This window comes from Lissotriton helveticus, chromosome 12, assembly GCF_964261635.1.
Source record: "Lissotriton helveticus chromosome 12, aLisHel1.1, whole genome shotgun sequence".
NCBI lineage: Eukaryota > Metazoa > Chordata > Amphibia > Caudata > Salamandridae > Lissotriton > Lissotriton helveticus.
Window position 1 is genome coordinate 137,581,166 of NC_136073.1, and position 23,326 is coordinate 137,604,491.

Genomic DNA, 23,326 nt, shown 5'->3' on the forward strand with positions numbered 1-23,326 from the left:
TTCTTTGATTTGTGAAATTGCCAGCTTTAATCATGAGAAGTCATTTCATTATGATGCCACAGCTGTGGGGCAGCAGGGACAGAGTGTTTTAATACATGCAATGCTTACTTTTAATGTACTCTTGCATGTTGTAGCCCGTGTAATTGTGCAGAAATCGTTTTTGAGGAATGCAAAAACATTTCCTTGTGTAATAATACCTTTTCTGTAAGAATGACTTGGCTGGTTATCTCAGTTGGTTAGAGTGTGGTACTAATAACGCCAAGGTCGCGGGTTCGATCCCCCTACCGGCCAGTATTTTTCACAATTAAAAGAGAGAAGTCATGCATTACAGTACAAGACGTTTAAAAACAACGTATAGGTTGTTTGTTTATTCTGGTCATTAACTGGGCTCTGATGGCTGATGTTTGTGCAAGGGTGAGTGTTGCTAGTACAATGTAAAGGGCATTGTGGTCAAACAGCCCCCAGCCTCCCTCTCCTATGGCTGGACGACCAGCCCGCTCCTTGGGTCTCTCAAAGTGCACTTTTTGAAGCCCTGTTTGAAGCTGGGACGCATCAACTAAAGATGACACTTTCTCTCCAAAAGTGACGATTTCTCGGCTTCTCGTTGGGGTGTCCAGAGGTGACGAGAGGTGAAGGAAAGAGCACATGGGTTATGTAGGCATCATTAAATTGTCTGCTATGTATTAGTGATCTTTAACATCCTTACACTCTCGTTCAGTTTAACGTATGTATAGCACACTCGTCAACCCGTGTAAATATTGCAAAATGAATACAGATATGTACACCTAATGATATACGTTTGTCGTGACCCTCTTTGTAATTTTTCCATACCTTGTTCAGGTTTTTCTTTCTCCATTTTCTTGTCGGTAGTAGCTGGATAAAAATTTTGAGACAGAAAAGTATGGAGTGCCTCACAGTGATACCGACACAGAAGGTACAATGGTTCTATGTGAGTAGAAATAGGCGCTGTGGCTTAGTTGGTTAAAGCGCCTGTCTTGTAAACAGGAGATCCTGAGTTCGAATCTCAGCAGTGCCTTGTTTTTACACAACCTCATACAAGACTTTTTGTTAGATTAAAGACTCATTGTCTGCAAACACAATTTCTCCTATTATAATTATCCTCATGTATACAATGCTCCTCCTTAAAACCTAAAGATGTTTCGGGTTTTTACCTGCCATTGTAATGTACCACCAGCCACCAGTATCTTTAATTTTCAAAGCCAATCAGTTTGGTTTTGTGACGTGAAAAGATATTTTTAAGCTTCGCTCGCTTCAAAGTACAACCTAGGCAGCAGTAATGCAAGCTTCAAACAACAGGTGCAGCACAGGCAGCACCTGAGTACCATTGCATTACTGACACTGTTACTGAAGAGGCAGAAGAGGTTCAAGCTTCAGTGCCTCAAGAACAGGCAACGCAAGGGCAGCAGAGTCTGATGGATTGTGAGAGCTTGGAAAATGACACTGTGTGCTGCGTGGAGCTAAAAATGCTGTATCCATAGTACTGTGCCAAGTTTTGGAGGCCACATCAGTGATATTGTGTTCTCTTAGGGAGACTTCACGTGAGGTTGTGGAGGCCTATTCTGAAATATTGTGTCTGTCCTGGGAGACTCCTACGGAGTATTGTCATGTGCATCACACCACATACGAAACGTCATGTCCAGTTCTTCATGGCTTACCAAGAGGTTTGATACTACTTTTCCAATGTTTGAATAACATAACGCTTGAGGTGTAAAAAGGAGGGAGCGGTCCTAGCAGAGTAGGACTGGAGGGCAGTCTGTGTTGGTTTGTAAACATCCCAGTCAAAGAGGTGAAATGTGCAGCATCTGCCTCAAAACACATACACTACATATAAGACTCTCATGACTGACAGTGTCACCTGATTTGCACTATAAAAGTCACATACATCATGGGCCTGAGTAGCCCAAGTAGCTCGCCGTGATCGTATAGTGGTTAGTACTCTGCGTTGTGGCCGCAGCAACCTCAGTACGAATCCGAGTCACGGCATTGCGGGTGGCAATGTCATGGCAGTTGGGAGATATTTTTTATTTGCAATATACAGAGTATTATTATTTTTTAAATAACACCTGTCCCAAACACTTTGTTTTCTTTGATTTGTGAAATTGCCAGCTTTAATCATGAGAAGTCATTTCATTATGATGCCACAGCTGTGGGGCAGCAGGGACAGAGTGTTTTAATACATGCAATGCTTACTTTTAATGTACTCTTGCATGTTGTAGCCTGTGTAATTGTGCAGAAATCGTTTTTGAGGAATGCAAAAACATTTCCTTGTGTAATAATACCTTTTCTGTAAGAATGACTTGGCCGGTTAGCTCAGTTGGTTAGAGCGTGGTGCTAATAACGCCAAGGTCGCGGGTTCGATCCCCGTACCAGCCAGTTTTTTTCACAATTAAAAGAGAGTAGTCATGCATCACAGTACAAGACGTTTAAAAACAACGTATAGGTTGTTTGTTTATTCTGGTCATTAACTGGGCTCTGATGGCTGATGTTTGTTCAAAGGTGAGTGTTGCTAGTACCATGTAAAGGGCACTCTGGTCAAACAGCCCCCAGCCTCCCTCTCCTATGGCTGGACGACCAGCCCACTCCTTAGGTCTCTCAAAGTGCACTTTTTGAAGCCCTGTTTAAAGCTGGGACGCATCAACTAAAGGTGACACTTTCTCTCCAAATGTGACGATATCTCAGCTTCTCGTTGGGGTGTCCAGAGGTGACGAGAGGTGAAGGAAAGAGCACATGGGTTATGTAGGCATCATTAAATTGTCTGCTATGTATTAGTGATCTCTAACATCGTTACACTCTCGTTTAGTTTAACGTATGTATAGCACACTCGTCCTCCCGTGTAAATATTGCAAAATGAATACAGATATGTACACCTAATGATATACGTTTGTCGTGACCCTCTTTGTAATTTTTCCATACCATGTTCAGGTTTTTCTTTCTCCATTTTCTTGTCGGTAGTAGCTGGATAAAAATGTAGAGACGGAAAAGTATGGAGTGCCTCACAGTGATACCGACACAGAAGGTACAATGGTTCTATGTGAGTGGAAATAGGCGCTGTGGCTTAGTTTGTTACAGCGCCTGTCTTGTAAACAGGAGATCCTGAGTTCGAATCTCAGCAGTGCCTTATTTTTACACAACCTCATACAAGACTTTTTGTTTGATTAAAGACTCATTGTCTGCAAACACAATTTCTCCTATCATAATTATCCTCATGTATACAATGCTCCTCCTTAAAACCTAAAGATGTTTCGGGTTTTTACCTGCCATTGTAATGTACCACCAGCCACCAGTATCTTTAATTTTCAAAGCCAATCAGTTTGGTTTTGTGACGTAAAAAGATGTTTTTAAGCTTCGCTCGCTTCAAAGTACAACCTAGGCAGCAGTAATGCAAGCTTCAAACAACAGGTGCAGCACAGGCAGCACCTGAGTACCATTGCATTACTGACACTGTTGCTGAAGAGGCAGAAGAGGTTCAAGCTTCAGTGCCTCAAGAACAGGCAACGCAAGGGCAGCAGAGTCTGATGGATTGTGAGAGCTTGGAAAATGACACTGTGTGCTGCGTGGAGCTAAAAATGCTGTATCCATAGTACTGCGCCAAGTTTTGGAGGCCACATCAGTGATATTGTGTTCTCTTAGGGAGACTTCACGTGAGGTTCTGGAGGCCTATTCTGAAATATTGTGTCTGTCCTGGGAGACTCCTACGGAGTATTGTCATGTGCATCACACCACATACGAAACATCATGTCCAGTTCTTCATGGCTTACCAAGAGGTTTGATACTACTCTTCCAATGTTTGAATAACATAACGCTTGAGGTGTAAAAAGGAGGGAGCGGTCCTTGCAGAGTAGGACTGGAGGTCAGTCTGTGTTGGTTTGTGAACATCCCAGTCAAAGAGGCGAAATGTGCAGCATCTGCCTCAAAACACATACACAACATATAAGACTCTGATGACTGACAGTGTCACCTGATTTGCACTATAAAAGTCACATACGTCATGGTCCTGAGTAGCCCAAGTAGCTCGCCGTGATCGTATAGTGGTTAGTACTCTGAGTTGTGGCCACAGCCACCTCGGTTCGAATCCGTCATGGCATTGCGGTGGCAATATCATGGCGGTTGGGAGATATTTTTTATTTGCAATATACAGAGTATTATTATTTTTTAAATAACACCTGTCCCAAACACTTTGTTTTCTTTGATTTGTGAAATTGCCAGCTTTAATCATGAGAAGTCATTTCATTATGATGCCACAGCTGTGGGGCAGAAGGGACAGAGTGTTTTGATACATGCAATGCTTACTTTTAATGTACTCTTGCATGTTGTAGCCCGTGTAATTGTGCAGAAATCGTTTTTGAGGAATGCAAAAACATTTCCTTGTGTAATAATACCTTTTCTGTAAGCATGACTTGGCCGGTTAGCTCAGTTGGTTAGAGCGTGGTGCTAATAACGCCAAGGTCGCGGGTTCGATCCCCGTACTGGTCAGTATTTCTCACAATTAAAATAGAAAAGTCTTGCATTACAGTACAAGACGTTTAAAAACAACGTATAGGTTGTTTGTTTATTCTGGTCATTAACTGGGCTCTGATGGCTGATGTTTGTGCAAGGGTGAGTGTTGCTAGTACCATGTAAAGGGCACTGTGGTCTAACAGCCCCCAGCCTCCCTCTCCTATGGCTGGATGACCAGCCCGCTCCTTGGGTCTCTCAATGTGCACTTTTTGAAGCCCTGTTTGAAGCTGGGACGCATCAACTAAAGGTGACACTTTCTCTCCAAAAGTGACGATTTCTCGGCTTCTGGTTGGGGTGTCCAGAGGTGACGAGAGGTGAAGGAAAGAGCACATGGGTTATGTAGGCATCATTAAATTGTCTGCTATGTATTAGTGATCTTTAACATCGTTACACTCTCGTTTAGTTTAACGTATGTATAGCACACTCGTCCACCCGTGTAAATATTGCAAAATGAATACAGATATGTACACCTAATGAAATACGTTTGTCTTGACCCTCTTTGTAATTTTTCCATACCATGTTCAGGTTTTTCTTTCTCCATTTTCTTGTCGGTAGTAGCTGGATAAAAATTTAGAGACAGAAAAGTATGGAGTGCCTCACAGTGATACCGACACAGAAGGTACAATGGTTCTAAGTGAGTGGAAATAGGCGCTGTGGCTTAGTTTGCTAAAGCGCCTGTCTTGTAAACAGGAGATCCTGAGTTTGAATCTCAGCAGTGCCTTGTTTTTACACAACCTCGTACAAGACTTTTTGTTTGATTAAAGACTCATTGTCTGCAAACACAATTTCTCCTATTATAATTATCCTCATGTACACAATGCTCCTCCTTAAAACCTAAAGATGTTTCGGGTTTTTACCTGCCATTGTAATGTACCACCAGCCACCAGTATCTTTAATTTTCAAAGCCAATCAGTTTGGTTTTGTGACGTGAAAAGATGTTTTTAAGCTTCGCTCGCTTCAAAGTACAACCTAGGCAGCAGTAATGCAAGCTTCAAACAACAGGTGCAGCACAGGCAGCACCTGAGTACCATTGCATTACTGACACTGTTACTGAAGAGGCAGAAGAGGTTCAAGCTTCAGTGCCTCAAGAACAGGCAACGCAAGGGCAGCAGAGTCTGATGGATTGTGAGAGCTTGGAAAATGACACTGTGTGCTGCGTGGAGCTAAAAATGCATAACCAGAGTACTGTGCCAAGTTTTGGAGGCCACATCAGTGATATTGTGTTCTCTTAGGGAGACTTCACGTGAGGTTCTGGAGGCCTATTCTGAAATATTGTGTCTGTCCTGGGAGACTCCTACGGAGTATTGTCATGTGCATCACACCACATACGAAACGTCATGTCCAGTTCTTCATGGCTTACCAAGAGGTTTGATACTACTTTTCCAATTTTTGAATAACATAACGCTTGAGGTGTAAAAAGGAGGGAGCGGTCCTAGCAGAGTAGGACTGGAGGGCAGTCTGTGTTGGTTTGTAAACATCCCAGTCAAAGAGGTGAAATGTGCAGCATCTGCCTCAAAACACATACACTACATATAAGACTCTCATGACTGACAGTGTCACCTGATTTGCACTATAAAAGTCACATACATCATGGGCCTGAGTAGCCCAAGTAGCTCGCCGTGATCGTATAGTGGTTAGTACTCTGCGTTGTGGCCGCAGCAACCTCGGTTCGAATCCGAGTCACGGCATTGCGGGTGGCAATGTCATGGCAATTGGGAGATATTTTTTATTTGCAATATACAGAGTATTATTATTTTTTAAATAACACCTGTCCCAAACACTTTGTTTTCTTTGATTTGTGAAATTGCCAGCTTTAATCATGAGAAGTCATTTCATTATGATGCCACAGCTGTGGGGCAGCAGGGACAGAGTGTTTTAATACATGCAATGCTTACTTTTAATGTACTCTTGCATGTTGTAGCCCGTGTAATTGTGCAGAAATCGTTTTTGAGGAATGCAAAAACATTTCCTTGTGTAATAATACCTTTTCTGTAAGAATGACTTGGCCGGTTAGCTCAGTTGGTTAGAGCGTGGTGCTAATAACGCCAAGGTCGCGGGTTCGATCCCCGTAACAGCCAGATTTTTTCACAATTAAAAGAGAGTAGTCATGCATCACAGTACAAGACGTTTAAAAACAACGTATAGGTTGTTTGTTTATTCTGGTCATTAACTGGGCTCTGATGGCTGATGTTTGTGCAAGGGTGAGTGTTGCTAGTACCATGTAAAGGGCACTGTGGTCTAACAGCCCCCAGCCTCCCTCTCCTATGGCTGGACGACCAGCCCGCTCCTTGGGTCTCTCTAAGTGCACTTTTTGAAGCCCTGTTTGTAGCTGGGACGCAGCAACTAAAGGTGACACTTTCTCTCCAAAAGTGACGATTTCTCGGCTTCTCGTTGGGGTGTCCAGAGGTGACGAGAGGTGAAGGAAAGAGCACATGGGTTATGTAGGCATCATTAAATTGTCTGCTATGTATTAGTGATCTTTAACATCGTTACACTCTTGTTTAGTTTAACGTATGTATAGCACACTCGTCCACCCGTGTAAATATTGCAAAATGAATACAGATATGTACACCTAATGATATACGTTTGTCGTGACCCTCTTTGTAATTTTTCCATACCATGTTCAGGTTTTTCTTTCTCCATTTTCTTGTCGGTAGTAGCTGGATAAAAATTTAGAGACAGAAAAGTATGGAGTGCCTCACAGTGATACCAACACAGAAGGTGCAATGGTTCCAAGTGAGTGGAATAGGCGCTGTGGCTTAGTTGGTTAAAGCGCCTGTCTAGTAAACAGGAGATCCTGAGTTCGAATCTCAGCAGTGCCTTGTTTTTACACAACCTCATACAAGACTTTTTGTTTGATTAAAGACTCATTGTCTGCAAACACAATTTCTCCTATTATGATTATCCTCATGTACACAATGCTCCTCCTTAAAACCTTAAGATGTTTCGGGTTTTTACCTGCCATTGTAATGTACCACCAGCCACCAGTATCTTTAATTTTCAAAGCCAATCAGTTTGGTTTTGTGACGTGAAAAGATGTTTTTAAGCTTCGCTCGCTTCAAAGTACAACCTAGGCAGCAGTAATGCAAGCTTCAAACAACAGGTGCGACACAGGCAGCACCTGAGTACCATTGCATTACTGACACTGTTACTGAAGAGGCAGAAGAGGTTCAAGCTTCAGTGCCTCAAGAACAGGCAACACAAGGGCAGCAGAGTCTGATGGATTGTGAGAGCTTGGAAAATGACACTGTGTGCTGCGTGGAGCTAAAAATGCTGTATCCATAGTACTGTGCCAAGTTTTGGAGGCCACATCAGTGATATTGTGTTCTCTTAGGGAGACTTCACGTGAGGTTCTGGAGGCCTATTCTGAAATATTGTGTCTGTCCTGGGAGACTCCTACGGAGTATTGTCATGTGCATCACACCACATACGAAACGTCATGTCCAGTTCTTCATGGCTTACCAAGAGGTTTGATACTACTTTTCCAATGTTTGAATAACATAACGCTTGAGGTGTAAAAAGGAGGGAGCGGTCCTAGCAGAGTAGGACTGGAGGGCAGTCTGTGTTGGTTTGTAAACATCCCAGTCAAAGAGGTGAAATGTGCAGCATCTGCCTCAAAACACATACACTACATATAAGACTCTCATGACTGACAGTGTCACCTGATTTGCACTATAAAAGTCACATACATCATGGCCTGAGTAGCCCAAGTAGCTCGCCGTGATCGTATAGTGGTTAGTACTCTGCTTTGTGGCCGCAGCAACCTCGGTTCGAATCTGAGTCACGGCATTGCGCGTGGCAATGTCATGGCAGTTGGGAGATATTTTTTATTTGCAATATACAGAGTATTATTATTTTTTAAATAACACCTGTCCCAAACACTTTGTTTTCTTTGATTTGTGAAATTGCCAGCTTTAATCATGAGAAGTCATTTCATTATGATGCCACAGCTGTGGGGCAGCAGGGACAGAGTGTTTTAATACATGCAATGCTTACTTTTAATGTACTCTTGCATGTTGTAGCCCGTGTAATTGTGCAGAAATCGTTTTTGAGGAATGCAAAAACATTTCCTTGTGTAATAATACCTTTTCTGTAAGAATGACTTGGCCGGTTAGCTCAGTTGGTTAGAGCGTGGTGCTAATAACGCCAAGGTCGCGGGTTCGATCCCCGTACCAGCCAGTTTTTTTCACAATTAAAAGAGAGTAGTCATGCATCACAGTACAATACGTTTAAAAACAACGTATAGGTTGTATGTTTATTCTGGTCATTAACTGGGCTCTGATGGCTGATGTTTGTGCAAGGGTGAGTGTTGCTAGTACCATGTAAAGGGCACAGTGGTCTAACAGCCACCAGCCTCCCTCTCCTATGGCTGGACGACCAGCCCGCTTGGGTCTCTCAAAGTGCACTTTTTGAAGCCCTGTTTGAAGCTGGGACGCATCAACTAAAGGTGACACTTTCTCTCCAAAAGTGACGATTTCTCGGCTTCTCGTTGGGGTGTCCAGAGGTGACGAGAGGTGAAGGAAAGAGCACATGGGTTATGTAGGCATCATTAAATTGTCTGCTATGTATTAGTGATCTTTAACTTCGTTACACTCTCGTTCAGTTTAACGTATGTATAGCACACTCGTCCACCCGTGTAAATATTGCAAAATGAATACAGGTATGGACACCTAATGATATACGTTTGTCGTGACCCTCTTTGTAATTTTTCCATACCATGTTCAGGTTTTTCTTTCTCCATTTTCTTGTCGGTAGTAGCTGGATAAAAATTTAGAGACAGAAAAGTATGGAGTGCCTCACAGTGATACCGACACAGAAGGCACAATGGTTCTAAGTGAGTGGAAATAGGTGCTGTGGCTTAGTTGGTTAAAGCGCCTGTCTAGTAAACAGGAGATCCTGAGTTCGAATCTCAGCAGTGCCTTGTTTTTACACAACCTCATACAAGACTTTTTGTTTGATTAAAGACTCATTGTCTGCAAACACAATTTCTCCTATTATGATTATCCTCATGTACACAATGCTCCTCCTTAAAACCTAAAGATGTTTCGGATTTTTACCTGCCATTGTAATGTACCACCAGTATCTTTAATTTTCAAAGCCAATCAGTTTGGTTTTGTGACGTGAAAAGATGTTTTTAAGCTTCGCTCGCTTCAAAGTACAACCTAGGCAGCAGTAATGCAAGCTTCAAACAACAGGTGCGACACAGGCAGCACCTGAGTACCATTGCATTACTGACACTGTTACTGAAGAGGCAGAAGAGGTTCAAGCTTCAGTGCCTCAAGAACAGGCAACGCAAGGGCAGCAGAGTCTGATGGATTATGAGAGCTTGGAAAATGACACTGTGTGCTGCGTGGAGCTAAAAATGCTGTATCCATAGTACTGCGCCAAGTTTTGGAGGCCACATCAGTGATATTGTGTTCTCTTAGGGAGACTTCACGTGAGGTTCTGGAGGCCTATTCTGAAATATTGTGTCTGTCCTGGGAGACTCCTACGGAGTATTGTCATGTGCATCACACAACATACGAAACATCATGTCCAGTTCTTCATGGCTTACCAAGAGGTTTGATACTACTCTTCCAATGTTTGAATAACATAACGCTTGAGGTGTAAAAAGGAGGGAGCGGTCCTTGCAGAGTAGGACTGGAGGGCAGTCTGTGTTGGTTTGTGAACATCCCAGTCAAAGAGGCGAAATGTGCAGCATCTGCCTCAAAACACATACACAACATATAAGACTCTGATGACTGACAGTGTCACCTGATTTGCACTATAAAAGTCACATACGTCATGGGCCTGAGTAGCCCAAGTAGCTCGCCGTGATCGTATAGTGGTTAGTACTCTGCGTTGTGGCCGCAGCCACCTCGGTTGAATCCAAGTCATGGCATTGCAGGTGGCAATGTCATGGCAGTTGGGAGATATTTTTTATTTGCAATATAAAGAGTATTATTATTTTTTAAATAACACCTGTCCCAAACACTTTGTTTTCTTTGATTTGTGAAATTGCCAGCTTTAATCATGAGAAGTCATTTCATTATGATGCCACAGCTGTGGGGCAGAAGGGACAGAGTGTTTTGATACATGCAATGCTTACTTTTAATGTACTCTTGCATGTTGTAGCCCGTGTAATTGTGCAGAAATCGTTTTTGAGGAATGCAAAAACATTTCCTTGTGTAATAATACCTTTTCTGTAAGAATGACTTGGCTGGTTAGCTCAGTTGGTTAGAGTGTGGTGCTAATAACGCCAAGGTCGTGGGTTCGATCCCCGTACTGGTCAGTATTTTTCACAATTAAAATAGAAAAGTCATGCATTACAGTACAAGACGTTTAAAAACAACGTATATGTTGTTTGTTTATTCTGGTCATTAACTGGGCTCTGATGGCTGATGTTTGTGCAAGGGTGAGTGTTGCTAGTACCATGTAAAGGGCACTGTGGTCTAACAGCCCCCAGCCTCCCTCTCCTATGGCTGGACGACCAGCCCGCTCCTTGGGTCTCTCAAAGTGCACTTTTTGAAGCCCTGTTTGAAGCTGGGACGCATCAACTAAAGGTGACACTTTCTCTCCAAAAGTGACGTTTTCTCGGCTTCTCGTTGGGGTGTCCAGAGGTGACGAGAGGTGAAGGAAAGAGCACATGGGTTATGTAGGCATCAATAAATTGTCTGCTATGTATTAGTGATCTTTAACATCGTTACACTCTCGTTTAGTTTAACGTATGTATAGCACACTCGTCCACCCGTGTAAATATTGCAAAATGAATACAGATATGTACATCTAATGATATACGTTTGTCGTGACCCTCTTTGTAATTTTTCCATACCATCTTCAGGTTTTTCTTTCTCCATTTTCTTGTCGGTAGTAGCTGGATAAAAATTTAGAGACAGAAAAGTATGGAGTGCATCACAGTGATACCGACACAGAAGGTACAATGGTTCTATGTGAGTGGAAATAGGCGCTGTGGCTTACTTTGCTAAAGCGCCTGTCTTGTAAACAGGAGATCCTGAGTTTGAATCTCAGCAGTGCCTTATTTTTACACAACCTCATACAAGACTTTTTGTTAGATTAAAGACTCATTGTCTGAAACACAATTTCTCCTATAATAATTATCCTCATGTATACAATGCTCCTCCTTAAAACCTAAAGATGTTTCGGGTTTTTACCTGCCATTGTAATGTACCACCAGCCACCAGTATCTTTAATTTTCAAAGCCAATCAGTTTGGTTTTGTGACGTGAAAAGATGTTTTTAAGCTTCGCTCGCTTCAAAGTACAACCTAGGCAGCAGTAATGCAAGCTTCAAACAACAGGTGCAGCACAGGCAGCACCTGAGTACCATTGCATTACTGACACTGTTACTGAAGAGGCAGAAGAGGTTCAAGCTTCAGTGCCTCAAGAATAGGCAACACAAGGGCAGCAGAGTCTGATGGATTGTGAGAGCTTGGAAAATGACACTGTGTGCTGCGTGGAGCTAAAAATGCATAACCAGAGTACTGTGCCAAGTTTTGGAGGCCACATCAGTGATATTGTGTTCTCTTAGGGAGACTTCACGTGAGGTTCTGGAGGCCTATTCTGAAATATTGTGTCTGTCCTGGGAGACTCCTACGGAGTATTGTCATGTGCATCACACCACATACGAAACGTCATGTCCAGTTCTTCATGGCTTACCAAGAGGTTTGATACTACTTTTCCAATTTTTGAATAACATAACGCTTGAGGTGTAAAAAGGAGGGAGCGGTCCTAGCAGAGTAGGACTGGAGGGCAGTCTGTGTTGGTTTGTAAACATCCCAGTCAAAGAGGTGAAATGTGCAGCATCTGCCTCAAAACACATACACTACATATAAGACTCTCATGACTGACAGTGTCACCTGATTTGCACTATAAAAGTCACATACATCATGGGCCTGAGTAGCCCAAGTAGCTCGCCGTGATCGTATAGTGGTTAGTACTCTGCGTTGTGGCCGCAGCAACCTCGGTTCGAATCCGAGTCACGGCATTGCGGGTGGCAATGTCATGGCAATTGGGAGATATTTTTTATTTGCAATATACAGAGTATTATTATTTTTTAAATAACACCTGTCCCAAACACTTTGTTTTCTTTGATTTGTGAAATTGCCAGCTTTAATCATGAGAAGTCATTTCATTATGATGCCACAGCTGTGGGGCAGCAGGGACAGAGTGTTTTAATACATGCAATGCTTACTTTTAATGTACTCTTGCATGTTGTAGCCCGTGTAATTGTGCAGAAATCGTTTTTGAGGAATGCAAAAACATTTCCTTGTGTAATAATACCTTTTCTGTAAGAATGACTTGGCCGGTTAGCTCAGTTGGTTAGAGCGTGGTGCTAATAACGCCAAGGTCGCGGGTTCGATCCCCGTAACAGCCAGATTTTTTCACAATTAAAAGAGAGTAGTCATGCATCACAGTACAAGACGTTTAAAAACAACGTATAGGTTGTTTGTTTATTCTGGTCATTAACTGGGCTCTGATGGCTGATGTTTGTGCAAGGGTGAGTGTTGCTAGTACCATGTAAAGGGCACTGTGGTCTAACAGCCCCCAGCCTCCCTCTCCTATGGCTGGACGACCAGCCCGCTCCTTGGGTCTCTCTAAGTGCACTTTTTGAAGCCCTGTTTGTAGCTGGGACGCAGCAACTAAAGGTGACACTTTCTCTCCAAAAGTGACGATTTCTCGGCTTCTCGTTGGGGTGTCCAGAGGTGACGAGAGGTGAAGGAAAGAGCACATGGGTTATGTAGGCATCATTAAATTGTCTGCTATGTATTAGTGATCTTTAACATCGTTACACTCTTGTTTAGTTTAACGTATGTATAGCACACTCGTCCACCCGTGTAAATATTGCAAAATGAATACAGATATGTACACCTAATGATATACGTTTGTCGTGACCCTCTTTGTAATTTTTCCATACCATGTTCAGGTTTTTCTTTCTCCATTTTCTTGTCGGTAGTAGCTGGATAAAAATTTAGAGACAGAAAAGTATGGAGTGCCTCACAGTGATACCAACACAGAAGGTGCAATGGTTCCAAGTGAGTGGAATAGGCGCTGTGGCTTAGTTGGTTAAAGCGCCTGTCTAGTAAACAGGAGATCCTGAGTTCGAATCTCAGCAGTGCCTTGTTTTTACACAACCTCATACAAGACTTTTTGTTTGATTAAAGACTCATTGTCTGCAAACACAATTTCTCCTATTATGATTATCCTCATGTACACAATGCTCCTCCTTAAAACCTTAAGATGTTTCGGGTTTTTACCTGCCATTGTAATGTACCACCAGCCACCAGTATCTTTAATTTTCAAAGCCAATCAGTTTGGTTTTGTGACGTGAAAAGATGTTTTTAAGCTTCGCTCGCTTCAAAGTACAACCTAGGCAGCAGTAATGCAAGCTTCAAACAACAGGTGCGACACAGGCAGCACCTGAGTACCATTGCATTACTGACACTGTTACTGAAGAGGCAGAAGAGGTTCAAGCTTCAGTGCCTCAAGAACAGGCAACACAAGGGCAGCAGAGTCTGATGGATTGTGAGAGCTTGGAAAATGACACTGTGTGCTGCGTGGAGCTAAAAATGCTGTATCCATAGTACTGTGCCAAGTTTTGGAGGCCACATCAGTGATATTGTGTTCTCTTAGGGAGACTTCACGTGAGGTTCTGGAGGCCTATTCTGAAATATTGTGTCTGTCCTGGGAGACTCCTACGGAGTATTGTCATGTGCATCACACCACATACGAAACGTCATGTCCAGTTCTTCATGGCTTACCAAGAGGTTTGATACTACTTTTCCAATGTTTGAATAACATAACGCTTGAGGTGTAAAAAGGAGGGAGCGGTCCTAGCAGAGTAGGACTGGAGGGCAGTCTGTGTTGGTTTGTAAACATCCCAGTCAAAGAGGTGAAATGTGCAGCATCTGCCTCAAAACACATACACTACATATAAGACTCTCATGACTGACAGTGTCACCTGATTTGCACTATAAAAGTCACATACATCATGGCCTGAGTAGCCCAAGTAGCTCGCCGTGATCGTATAGTGGTTAGTACTCTGCTTTGTGGCCGCAGCAACCTCGGTTCGAATCTGAGTCACGGCATTGCGCGTGGCAATGTCATGGCAGTTGGGAGATATTTTTTATTTGCAATATACAGAGTATTATTATTTTTTAAATAACACCTGTCCCAAACACTTTGTTTTCTTTGATTTGTGAAATTGCCAGCTTTAATCATGAGAAGTCATTTCATTATGATGCCACAGCTGTGGGGCAGCAGGGACAGAGTGTTTTAATACATGCAATGCTTACTTTTAATGTACTCTTGCATGTTGTAGCCCGTGTAATTGTGCAGAAATCGTTTTTGAGGAATGCAAAAACATTTCCTTGTGTAATAATACCTTTTCTGTAAGAATGACTTGGCCGGTTAGCTCAGTTGGGTAGAGCGTGGTGCTAATAACGCCAAGGTCGCGGGTTCGATCCCCGTACCAGCCAGTTTTTTTCACAATTAAAAGAGAGTAGTCATGCATCACAGTACAATACGTTTAAAAACAACGTATAGGTTGTATGTTTATTCTGGTCATTAACTGGGCTCTGATGGCTGATGTTTGTGCAAGGGTGAGTGTTGCTAGTACCATGTAAAGGGCACAGTGGTCTAACAGCCACCAGCCTCCCTCTCCTATGGCTGGACGACCAGCCCGCTTGGGTCTCTCAAAGTGCACTTTTTGAAGCCCTGTTTGAAGCTGGGACGCATCAACTAAAGGTGACACTTTCTCTCCAAAAGTGACGATTTCTCGGCTTCTCGTTGGGGTGTCCAGAGGTGACGAGAGGTGAAGGAAAGAGCACATGGGTTATGTAGGCATCATTAAATTGTCTGCTATGTATTAGTGATCTTTAACTTCGTTACACTCTCGTTCAGTTTAACGTATGTATAGCACACTCGTCCACCCGTGTAAATATTGCAAAATGAATACAGGTATGGACACCTAATGATATACGTTTGTCGTGACCCTCTTTGTAATTTTTCCATACCATGTTCAGGTTTTTCTTTCTCCATTTTCTTGTCGGTAGTAGCTGGATAAAAATTTAGAGACAGAAAAGTATGGAGTGCCTCACAGTGATACCGACACAGAAGGCACAATGGTTCTAAGTGAGTGGAAATAGGTGCTGTGGCTTAGTTGGTTAAAGCGCCTGTCTAGTAAACAGGAGATCCTGAGTTTGAATCTCAGCAGTGCCTTGTTTTTACACAACCTCATACAAGACTTTTTGTTTGATTAAAGACTCATTGTCTGCAAACACAATTTCTCCTATTATGATTATCCTCATGTACACAATGCTCCTCCTTAAAACCTAAAGATGTTTCGGATTTTTACCTGCCATTGTAATGTACCACCAGTATCTTTAATTTTCAAAGCCAATCAGTTTGGTTTTGTGACGTGAAAAGATGTTTTTAAGCTTCGCTCGCTTCAAAGTACAACCTAGGCAGCAGTAATGCAAGCTTCAAACAACAGGTGCGACACAGGCAGCACCTGAGTACCATTGCATTACTGACACTGTTACTGAAGAGGCAGAAGAGGTTCAAGCTTCAGTGCCTCAAGAACAGGCAACGCAAGGGCAGCAGAGTCTGATGGATTATGAGAGCTTGGAAAATGACACTGTGTGCTGCGTGGAGCTAAAAATGCTGTATCCATAGTACTGCGCCAAGTTTTGGAGGCCACATCAGTGATATTGTGTTCTCTTAGGGAGACTTCACGTGAGGTTCTGGAGGCCTATTCTGAAATATTGTGTCTGTCCTGGGAGACTCCTACGGAGTATTGTCATGTGCATCACACAACATACGAAACATCATGTCCAGTTCTTCATGGCTTACCAAGAGGTTTGATACTACTCTTCCAATGTTTGAATAACATAACGCTTGAGGTGTAAAAAGGAGGGAGCGGTCCTTGCAGAGTAGGACTGGAGGGCAGTCTGTGTTGGTTTGTGAACATCCCAGTCAAAGAGGCGAAATGTGCAGCATCTGCCTCAAAACACATACACAACATATAAGACTCTGATGACTGACAGTGTCACCTGATTTGCACTATAAAAGTCACATACGTCATGGGCCTGAGTAGCCCAAGTAGCTCGCCGTGATCGTATAGTGGTTAGTACTCTGCGTTGTGGCCGCAGCCACCTCGGTTGAATCCAAGTCATGGCATTGCAGGTGGCAATGTCATGGCAGTTGGGAGATATTTTTTATTTGCAATATAAAGAGTATTATTATTTTTTAAATAACACCTGTCCCAAACACTTTGTTTTCTTTGATTTGTGAAATTGCCAGCTTTAATCATGAGAAGTCATTTCATTATGATGCCACAGCTGTGGGGCAGAAGGGACAGAGTGTTTTGATACATGCAATGCTTACTTTTAATGTACTCTTGCATGTTGTAGCCCGTGTAATTGTGCAGAAATCGTTTTTGAGGAATGCAAAAACATTTCCTTGTGTAATAATACCTTTTCTGTAAGAATGACTTGGCTGGTTAGCTCAGTTGGTTAGAGTGTGGTGCTAATAACGCCAAGGTCGTGGGTTCGATCCCCGTACTGGTCAGTATTTTTCACAATTAAAATAGAAAAGTCATGCATTACAGTACAAGACGTTTAAAAACAACGTATATGTTGTTTGTTTATTCTGGTCATTAACTGGGCTCTGATGGCTGATGTTTGTGCAAGGGTGAGTGTTGCTAGTACCATGTAAAGGGCACTGTGGTCTAACAGCCCCCAGCCTCCCTCTCCTATGGCTGGACGACCAGCCCGCTCCTTGGGTCTCTCAAAGTGCACTTTTTGAAGCCCTGTTTGAAGCTGGGACGCATCAACTAAAGGTGACACTTTCTCTCCAAAAGTGACGTTTTCTCGGCTTCTCGTTGGGGTGTCCAGAGGTGACGAGAGGTGAAGGAAAGAGCACATGGGTTATGTAGGCATCAATAAATTGTCTGCTATGTATTAGTGATCTTTAACATCGTTACACTCTCGTTTAGTTTAACGTATGTATAGCACACTCGTCCACCCGTGTAAATATTGCAAAATGAATACAGATATGTACATCTAATGATATACGTTTGTCGTGACCCTCTTTGTAATTTTTCCATACCATCTTCAGGTTTTTCTTTCTCCATTTTCTTGTCGGTAGTAGCTGGATAAAAATTTAGAGACAGAAAAGTATGGAGTGCATCACAGTGATACCGACACAGAAGGTACAATGGTTCTATGTGAGTGGAAATAGGCGCTGTGGCTTACTTTGCTAAAGCGCCTGTCTTGTAAACAGGAGATCCTGAGTTTGAATCTCAGCAGTGCCTTATTTTTACACAACCTCATACAAGACTTTTTGTTAGATTAAAGACTCATTGTCTGAAACACAATTTCTCCTATAATAATTATCCTCATGTATACAATGCTCCTCCTTAAAACCTAAAGATGTTTCGGGTTTTTACCTGCCATTGTAATGTACCACCAGCCACCAGTATCTTTAATTTTCAAAGCCAATCAGTTTGGTTTTGTGACGTGAAAAGATGTTTTTAAGCTTCGCTCGCTTCAAAGTACAACCTAGGCAGCAGTAATGCAAGCTTCAAACAACAGGTGCAGCACAGGCAGCACCTGAGTACCATTGCATTACTGACACTGTTACTGAAGAGGCAGAAGAGGTTCAAGCTTCAGTGCCTCAAGAATAGGCAACACAAGGGCAGCAGAGTCTGATGGATTGTGAGAGCTTGGAAAATGACACTGTGTGCTGCGTGGTGCTAAAAATGCTGTATCCAGAGTACTGTGCCAAGTTTTGGAGGCCACATCAGTGATATTGTGTTCTCTTAGGGAGACTTCACGTGAGGTTCTGGAGGCCTATTCTGAAATATTGTGTCTGTCCTGGGAGACTCCTACGGAGTATTGTCATGTGCATCACACCACATACGAAACGTCATGTCCAGTTCTTCATGGCTTACCAAGAGGTTTGATACTACTTTTCCAATGTTTGAATAACATAACGCTTGAGGTGTAAAAAGGAGGGAGCGGTCCTAGCAGAGTAGGACTGGAGGGCAGTCTGTGTTGATTTGTGAACATCCCAGTCAAAGAGGTGAAATGTGCAGCATCTGCCTCAAAACACATACACTACATATAAGACTCTCATGACTGACAGTGTCACCTGATTTGCACTATAAAAGTCACATACATCATGGGCCTGAGTAGCCCAAGTAGCTCGCCGTGATCGTATAGTGGTTAGTACACTGCGTTGTGGCCGCAGCAACCTCGGTTCGAATCCGAGTCACGGCATTGCGGGTGGCAATGTCATGGCAGTTGGGAGATATTTTTATTTGCAATATACAGAGTATTATTATTTTTTAAATAACACCTGTCCCAAACACTTTGTTTTCTTTGATTTGTGAAATTGCCAGCTTTAATCATGAGAAGTCATTTCATTATGATGCCACAGCTGTGGGGCAGCAGGGACAGAGTGTTTTAATACATGCAATGCTTACTTTTAATGTACTCTTGCATGTTGTAGCCCGTGTAATTGTGCAGAAATCGTTTTTGAGGAATGCAAAAACATTTCCTTGTGTAATAATACCATTTCTGTAAGAATGACTTGGCCGGTTAGCTCAGTTGGTTAGAGCGTGGTGCTAATAACGCCAAGGTTGCGGGTTCGATCCCCGTTTCGGCCAGTTTTTATCACAATTAAAAGAGAGTAGTCATGCATCACTGTACAAGACGTTTAAAAACAACGTATAGGTTGTTTGTTTATTCTGGTCATTAACTGGGCTCTGATGGCTGATGTTTGTGCAAGTGTGAGTGTTGCTAGTACCATGTAAAGGGCACTGTGGTCTAACAGCCCCCAGCCTCCCTCTCCTATGGCTGGACGACCAGCCCGCTCCTTGGGTCTCTCAAAGTGCACTTTTTGAAGCCCTGTTTACAGCTGGGACGCATCAACTAAAGGTGACACTTTCTCTCCAAAAGTGACGATTTCTCGGCTTCTCGTTGGGGTGTCCAGAGGTGACAAGAGGTGAAGGAAAGAGCACATGGGTTATGTAGGCATCATTAAATTGTCTGCTATGTATTAGTGATCTCTAACATCGCTACACTCTCGTTTAGTTTAACGTATGTATAGCACACTCGTCCTCCCGTGTAAATATTGCAAAATGAATACAGATATGTACACCTAATGATATACGTTTGTCGTGACCCTCTTTGTAATTTTTCCATACCATGTTCAGGTTTTTCTTTCTCCATTTTCTTGTCGGTAGTAGCTGGATAAAAATTTAGAGACAGAAAAGTATGGAGTGCCTCACAGTGATACCGACACAGAAGGTACAATGGTTCTAAGTGAGTGGAAATAGGCGCTGTGGCTTAGTTGGTTAAAGCGCCTGTCTAGTAAACAGGAGATCCTGAGTTCGAATCTCAGCAGTGCCTTGTTTTTACACAACCTCATACAAGACTTTTTGTTTGATTAAAGACTCATTGTCTGCAAACACAATTTCTCCTATTATAATTATCCTCATGTACACAATGCTCCTCCTTAAAACCTAAAGATGTTTCGGGTTTTTACCTGCCATTGTAATGTACCACCAGCCACCAGTATCTTTAATTTTCAAAGCCAATCAGTTTGGTTTTGTGACGTGAAAAGATGTTTTTAATCTTCGCTCGCTTCAAAGTACAACCTAGGTAGCAGTAATGCAAGCTTCAAACAACAGGTGCAGCACCTGGAGCACCTGAGTACCATTGCATTACTGACACTGTTACTGAAGAGGCAGAAGAGGTTCAAGCTTCAGTGCCTCAAGAACAGGCAACGCAAGGGCAGCAGAGTCTGATGGATTGTGAGAGCTTGGAAAATGACACTGTGTGCTGCATGGAGCTAAAAATGCTGTATCCATAGTACTGCGCCAAGTTTTGGAGGCCACATCAGTGATATTGTGTTCTCTTAGGGAGACTTCACGTGAGGTTCTGGAGGCCTATTCTGAAATATTGTGTCTGTCCTGGGAGACTCCTACGGAGTATTGTCATGTGCATCACACCACACACGAAACGTCATGTCCAGTTCTTCATGGCTTACCAAGAGGTTTGATACTACTCTTCCAATGTTTGAATAACATAACGCTTGAGGTGTAAAAAGGAGGGAGCGGTCCTAGCAGAGTAGGACTGGAGGGCAGTCTGTGTTGGTTTGTGAACATCCCAGTCAAAGAGGTGAAATGTGCAGCATCTGCCTCAAAACACATACACTACATATAAGACTCTCATGACTGACAGTGTCACCTGATTTGCACTATAAAAGTCACATACATCATGGGCCTGAGTAGCCCAAGTAGCTCGCCGTGATCGTATAGTGGTTAGTACTCTGCGTTGTGGCCGCAGCAACCTCGGTTCGAATCCGAGTCACGGCATTGCGGGTGGCAGTTTCATGTCTGTTGGGTGATATTTTTTATTTGCAATATACAGAGTATTATTATTTTTTAAATAACACCTGTCCCAAACACTTTGTTTTCTTTGAATTGTGAAATTGCCAGCTTTAATCATGAGAAGTCATTTCATTATGATGCCACAGCTGTGGGGCAGAAGGGACAGAGTGTTTTAATACATGCAATGCTTACTTTTAATGTACTCTTGCATGTTGTAGCCCGTGTAATTGTGCAGAAATCGTTTTTGAGGAATGCAAAAACATTTCCTTGTGTAATAATACCTATTCTGTATGAATGACTTGGCCAGTTAGCTCAGTTGGTTAGAGCGTGGTGCTAATAACGCCAAGGTCGCGGGTTCGAACCCCGTACCAGCCAGTATTTTTCACAATTAAAAGAGAGAAGTCATGCATTACAGTACAAGACGTTTAAAAACAACGTATAGGTTGTTTGTTTATTCTGGTCATTAACTGGGCTCTGATGGCTGATGTTTGTGCAAGGGTGAGTGTTGCTAGTACCATGTAAAGGGCACTGTGGTCTAACAGCCCCCAGCCTCCCTCTCCTATGGCTGGACGACCAGCACGCTCCTTGGGTCTCTCAAAGTGCACTTTTTGAAGCCCTGTTTGAAGCTGGGACGCATCAACTAAAGGTGACACTTTCTCTCCAAAAGTGACGATTTCTCGGCTTCTCGTTGGGGTGTCCAGAGGTGACGAGAGGTGAAGGAAAGAGCACATGGGTTATGTAGGCATCATTAAATTGTCTGCTATGTATTAGTGATCTTTAACATCGTTACACTCTTGTTCAGTTTAACGTATGTATAGCACACTCGTCCACCCGTGTAAATATTGCAAAATGAATACAGATATGTACACCTAATGATATACGTTTGTCGTGACCCTCTTTGTAATTTTTCCATACCATGTTCAGGTTTTTCTTTCTCCATTTTCTTGTCGGTAGTAGCTGGATAAAAATTTTGAGACAGAAAAGTATGGAGTGCCTCACAGTGATACCGACACAGAAGGTACAATGGTTCTAAGTGAGTGGAAATAGGCGCTGTGGCTTAGTTGGTTAAAGCGCCTGTCTAGTAAACAGGAGATCCTGAGTTCGAATCTCAGCAGTGCCTTGTTTTTACACAACCTCGTACAAGACTTTTTGTTTGATTAAAGACTCATTGTCTGCAAACACAATTTCTCCTATTATGATTATCCTCATGTACACAATGCTCCTCCTTAAAACCTAAAGATGTTTCGGGTTTTTACCTGCCACTGTAATGTACCACCAGTATCTTTAATTTTCAAAGCCAATCAGTTTGGTTTTGTGACGTGAAAAGATGTTTTTAAGCTTCGCTCGCTTCAAAGTACAACCTAGGCAGCAGTAATGCAAGCTTCAAACAACAGGTGCGACACAGGCAGCACCTGAGTACCATTGCATTACTGACACTGTTACTGAAGAGGCAGAAGAGGTTCAAGCTTCAGTGCCTCAAGAACAGGCAACACAAGGGCAGCAGAGTCTGATGGATTGTGAGAGCTTGGAAAATGACACTGTGTGCTGCGTGGAGCTAAAAATGCTGTATCCATAGTACTGTGCCAAGTTTTGGAGGCCACATCAGTGATATTGTGTTCTCTTAGGGAGACTTCACGTGAGGTTCTGGAGGCCTATTCTGAAATATTGTGTCTGTCCTGGGAGACTCCTACGGAGTATTGTCATGTGCATCACACCACATACGAAACGTCATGTCCAGTTCTTCATGGCTTACCAAGAGGTTTGATACTACTCTTCCAATGTTTGAATAACATAACGCTTGAGGTGTAAAAAGGAGGGAGCGGTCCTAGCAGAGTAGGACTGGAGGGCAGTCTGTGTTGGTTTGTAAACATCCCAGTCAAAGAGGTGAAATGTGCAGTATCTGCCTCAAAACACATACACTACATATAAGACTCTCATGACTGACAGTGTCACCTGATTTGCACTATAAAAGTCACATACATCATGGGCCTGAGTAGCCCAAGTAGCTCGCCGTGATCGTATTGTGGTTAGTACTCTACGTTGTGGCCGCAGCAACCTCGGTTCGAATCCGAGTCACGGCATTGCGGGTGGCAATGTCATGGCAGTTGGGAGATATTTTTTATTTGCAATATACAGAGTATTATTATTTTTTAAATAACACCTGTCCCAAACACTTTGTTTTCTTTGATTTGTGAAATTGCCAGCTTTAATCATGAGAAGTCATTTCATTATGATGCCACAGCTGTGGGGCAGCAGGGACAGAGTGTTTTAATACATGCAATGCTTACTTTTAATGTACTCTTGCATGTTGTAGCCCGTGTAATTGTGCAGAAATCGTTTTTGAGGAATGCAAAAACATTTCCTTGTGTAATAATAGATTTTCTGTATGCATGACTTGGCCGGTTAGCTCAGGT

The 23,326-nt window shown here is 42.7% G+C and overlaps 18 non-coding genes across 18 annotated transcripts; all 18 read left to right on the forward strand.

Annotated features, from left to right (window-relative positions):
- Window positions 1-962: 962 nt before the first annotated feature.
- TRNAT-UGU (transfer RNA threonine (anticodon UGU)) lies at window positions 963-1,036 on the forward strand. Its single transcript has one exon. It is a non-coding gene; the product is annotated as a tRNA-Thr (tRNA).
- A 1,284-nt stretch (window positions 1,037-2,320) lies between these two features.
- Window positions 2,321-2,394, forward strand: TRNAI-AAU (transfer RNA isoleucine (anticodon AAU)). The gene has a single exon. It is a non-coding gene; the product is annotated as a tRNA-Ile (tRNA).
- Window positions 2,395-3,065: 671 nt separating this feature from the next.
- Window positions 3,066-3,139, forward strand: TRNAT-UGU (transfer RNA threonine (anticodon UGU)). The gene has a single exon. It is a non-coding gene; the product is annotated as a tRNA-Thr (tRNA).
- Window positions 3,140-4,420: 1,281 nt separating this feature from the next.
- On the forward strand, window positions 4,421-4,494 carry TRNAI-AAU (transfer RNA isoleucine (anticodon AAU)). The gene has a single exon. It is a non-coding gene; the product is annotated as a tRNA-Ile (tRNA).
- A 671-nt stretch (window positions 4,495-5,165) lies between these two features.
- On the forward strand, window positions 5,166-5,239 carry TRNAT-UGU (transfer RNA threonine (anticodon UGU)). Its single transcript has one exon. It is a non-coding gene; the product is annotated as a tRNA-Thr (tRNA).
- Window positions 5,240-6,134: 895 nt separating this feature from the next.
- On the forward strand, window positions 6,135-6,206 carry TRNAH-GUG (transfer RNA histidin (anticodon GUG)). Its single transcript has one exon. It is a non-coding gene; the product is annotated as a tRNA-His (tRNA).
- Window positions 6,207-7,266: 1,060 nt separating this feature from the next.
- Window positions 7,267-7,340, forward strand: TRNAT-AGU (transfer RNA threonine (anticodon AGU)). Its single transcript has one exon. It is a non-coding gene; the product is annotated as a tRNA-Thr (tRNA).
- A 1,283-nt stretch (window positions 7,341-8,623) lies between these two features.
- On the forward strand, window positions 8,624-8,697 carry TRNAI-AAU (transfer RNA isoleucine (anticodon AAU)). The gene has a single exon. It is a non-coding gene; the product is annotated as a tRNA-Ile (tRNA).
- A 668-nt stretch (window positions 8,698-9,365) lies between these two features.
- Window positions 9,366-9,439, forward strand: TRNAT-AGU (transfer RNA threonine (anticodon AGU)). The gene has a single exon. It is a non-coding gene; the product is annotated as a tRNA-Thr (tRNA).
- A 2,989-nt stretch (window positions 9,440-12,428) lies between these two features.
- TRNAH-GUG (transfer RNA histidin (anticodon GUG)) lies at window positions 12,429-12,500 on the forward strand. Its single transcript has one exon. It is a non-coding gene; the product is annotated as a tRNA-His (tRNA).
- Window positions 12,501-13,560: 1,060 nt separating this feature from the next.
- TRNAT-AGU (transfer RNA threonine (anticodon AGU)) lies at window positions 13,561-13,634 on the forward strand. The gene has a single exon. It is a non-coding gene; the product is annotated as a tRNA-Thr (tRNA).
- Window positions 13,635-14,917: 1,283 nt separating this feature from the next.
- On the forward strand, window positions 14,918-14,991 carry TRNAI-AAU (transfer RNA isoleucine (anticodon AAU)). The gene has a single exon. It is a non-coding gene; the product is annotated as a tRNA-Ile (tRNA).
- Window positions 14,992-15,659: 668 nt separating this feature from the next.
- TRNAT-AGU (transfer RNA threonine (anticodon AGU)) lies at window positions 15,660-15,733 on the forward strand. The gene has a single exon. It is a non-coding gene; the product is annotated as a tRNA-Thr (tRNA).
- A 2,990-nt stretch (window positions 15,734-18,723) lies between these two features.
- TRNAH-GUG (transfer RNA histidin (anticodon GUG)) lies at window positions 18,724-18,795 on the forward strand. Its single transcript has one exon. It is a non-coding gene; the product is annotated as a tRNA-His (tRNA).
- Window positions 18,796-19,855: 1,060 nt separating this feature from the next.
- TRNAT-AGU (transfer RNA threonine (anticodon AGU)) lies at window positions 19,856-19,929 on the forward strand. The gene has a single exon. It is a non-coding gene; the product is annotated as a tRNA-Thr (tRNA).
- An 896-nt stretch (window positions 19,930-20,825) lies between these two features.
- Window positions 20,826-20,897, forward strand: TRNAH-GUG (transfer RNA histidin (anticodon GUG)). Its single transcript has one exon. It is a non-coding gene; the product is annotated as a tRNA-His (tRNA).
- A 316-nt stretch (window positions 20,898-21,213) lies between these two features.
- Window positions 21,214-21,287, forward strand: TRNAI-AAU (transfer RNA isoleucine (anticodon AAU)). Its single transcript has one exon. It is a non-coding gene; the product is annotated as a tRNA-Ile (tRNA).
- A 671-nt stretch (window positions 21,288-21,958) lies between these two features.
- On the forward strand, window positions 21,959-22,032 carry TRNAT-AGU (transfer RNA threonine (anticodon AGU)). Its single transcript has one exon. It is a non-coding gene; the product is annotated as a tRNA-Thr (tRNA).
- Window positions 22,033-23,326: the final 1,294 nt, after the last annotated feature.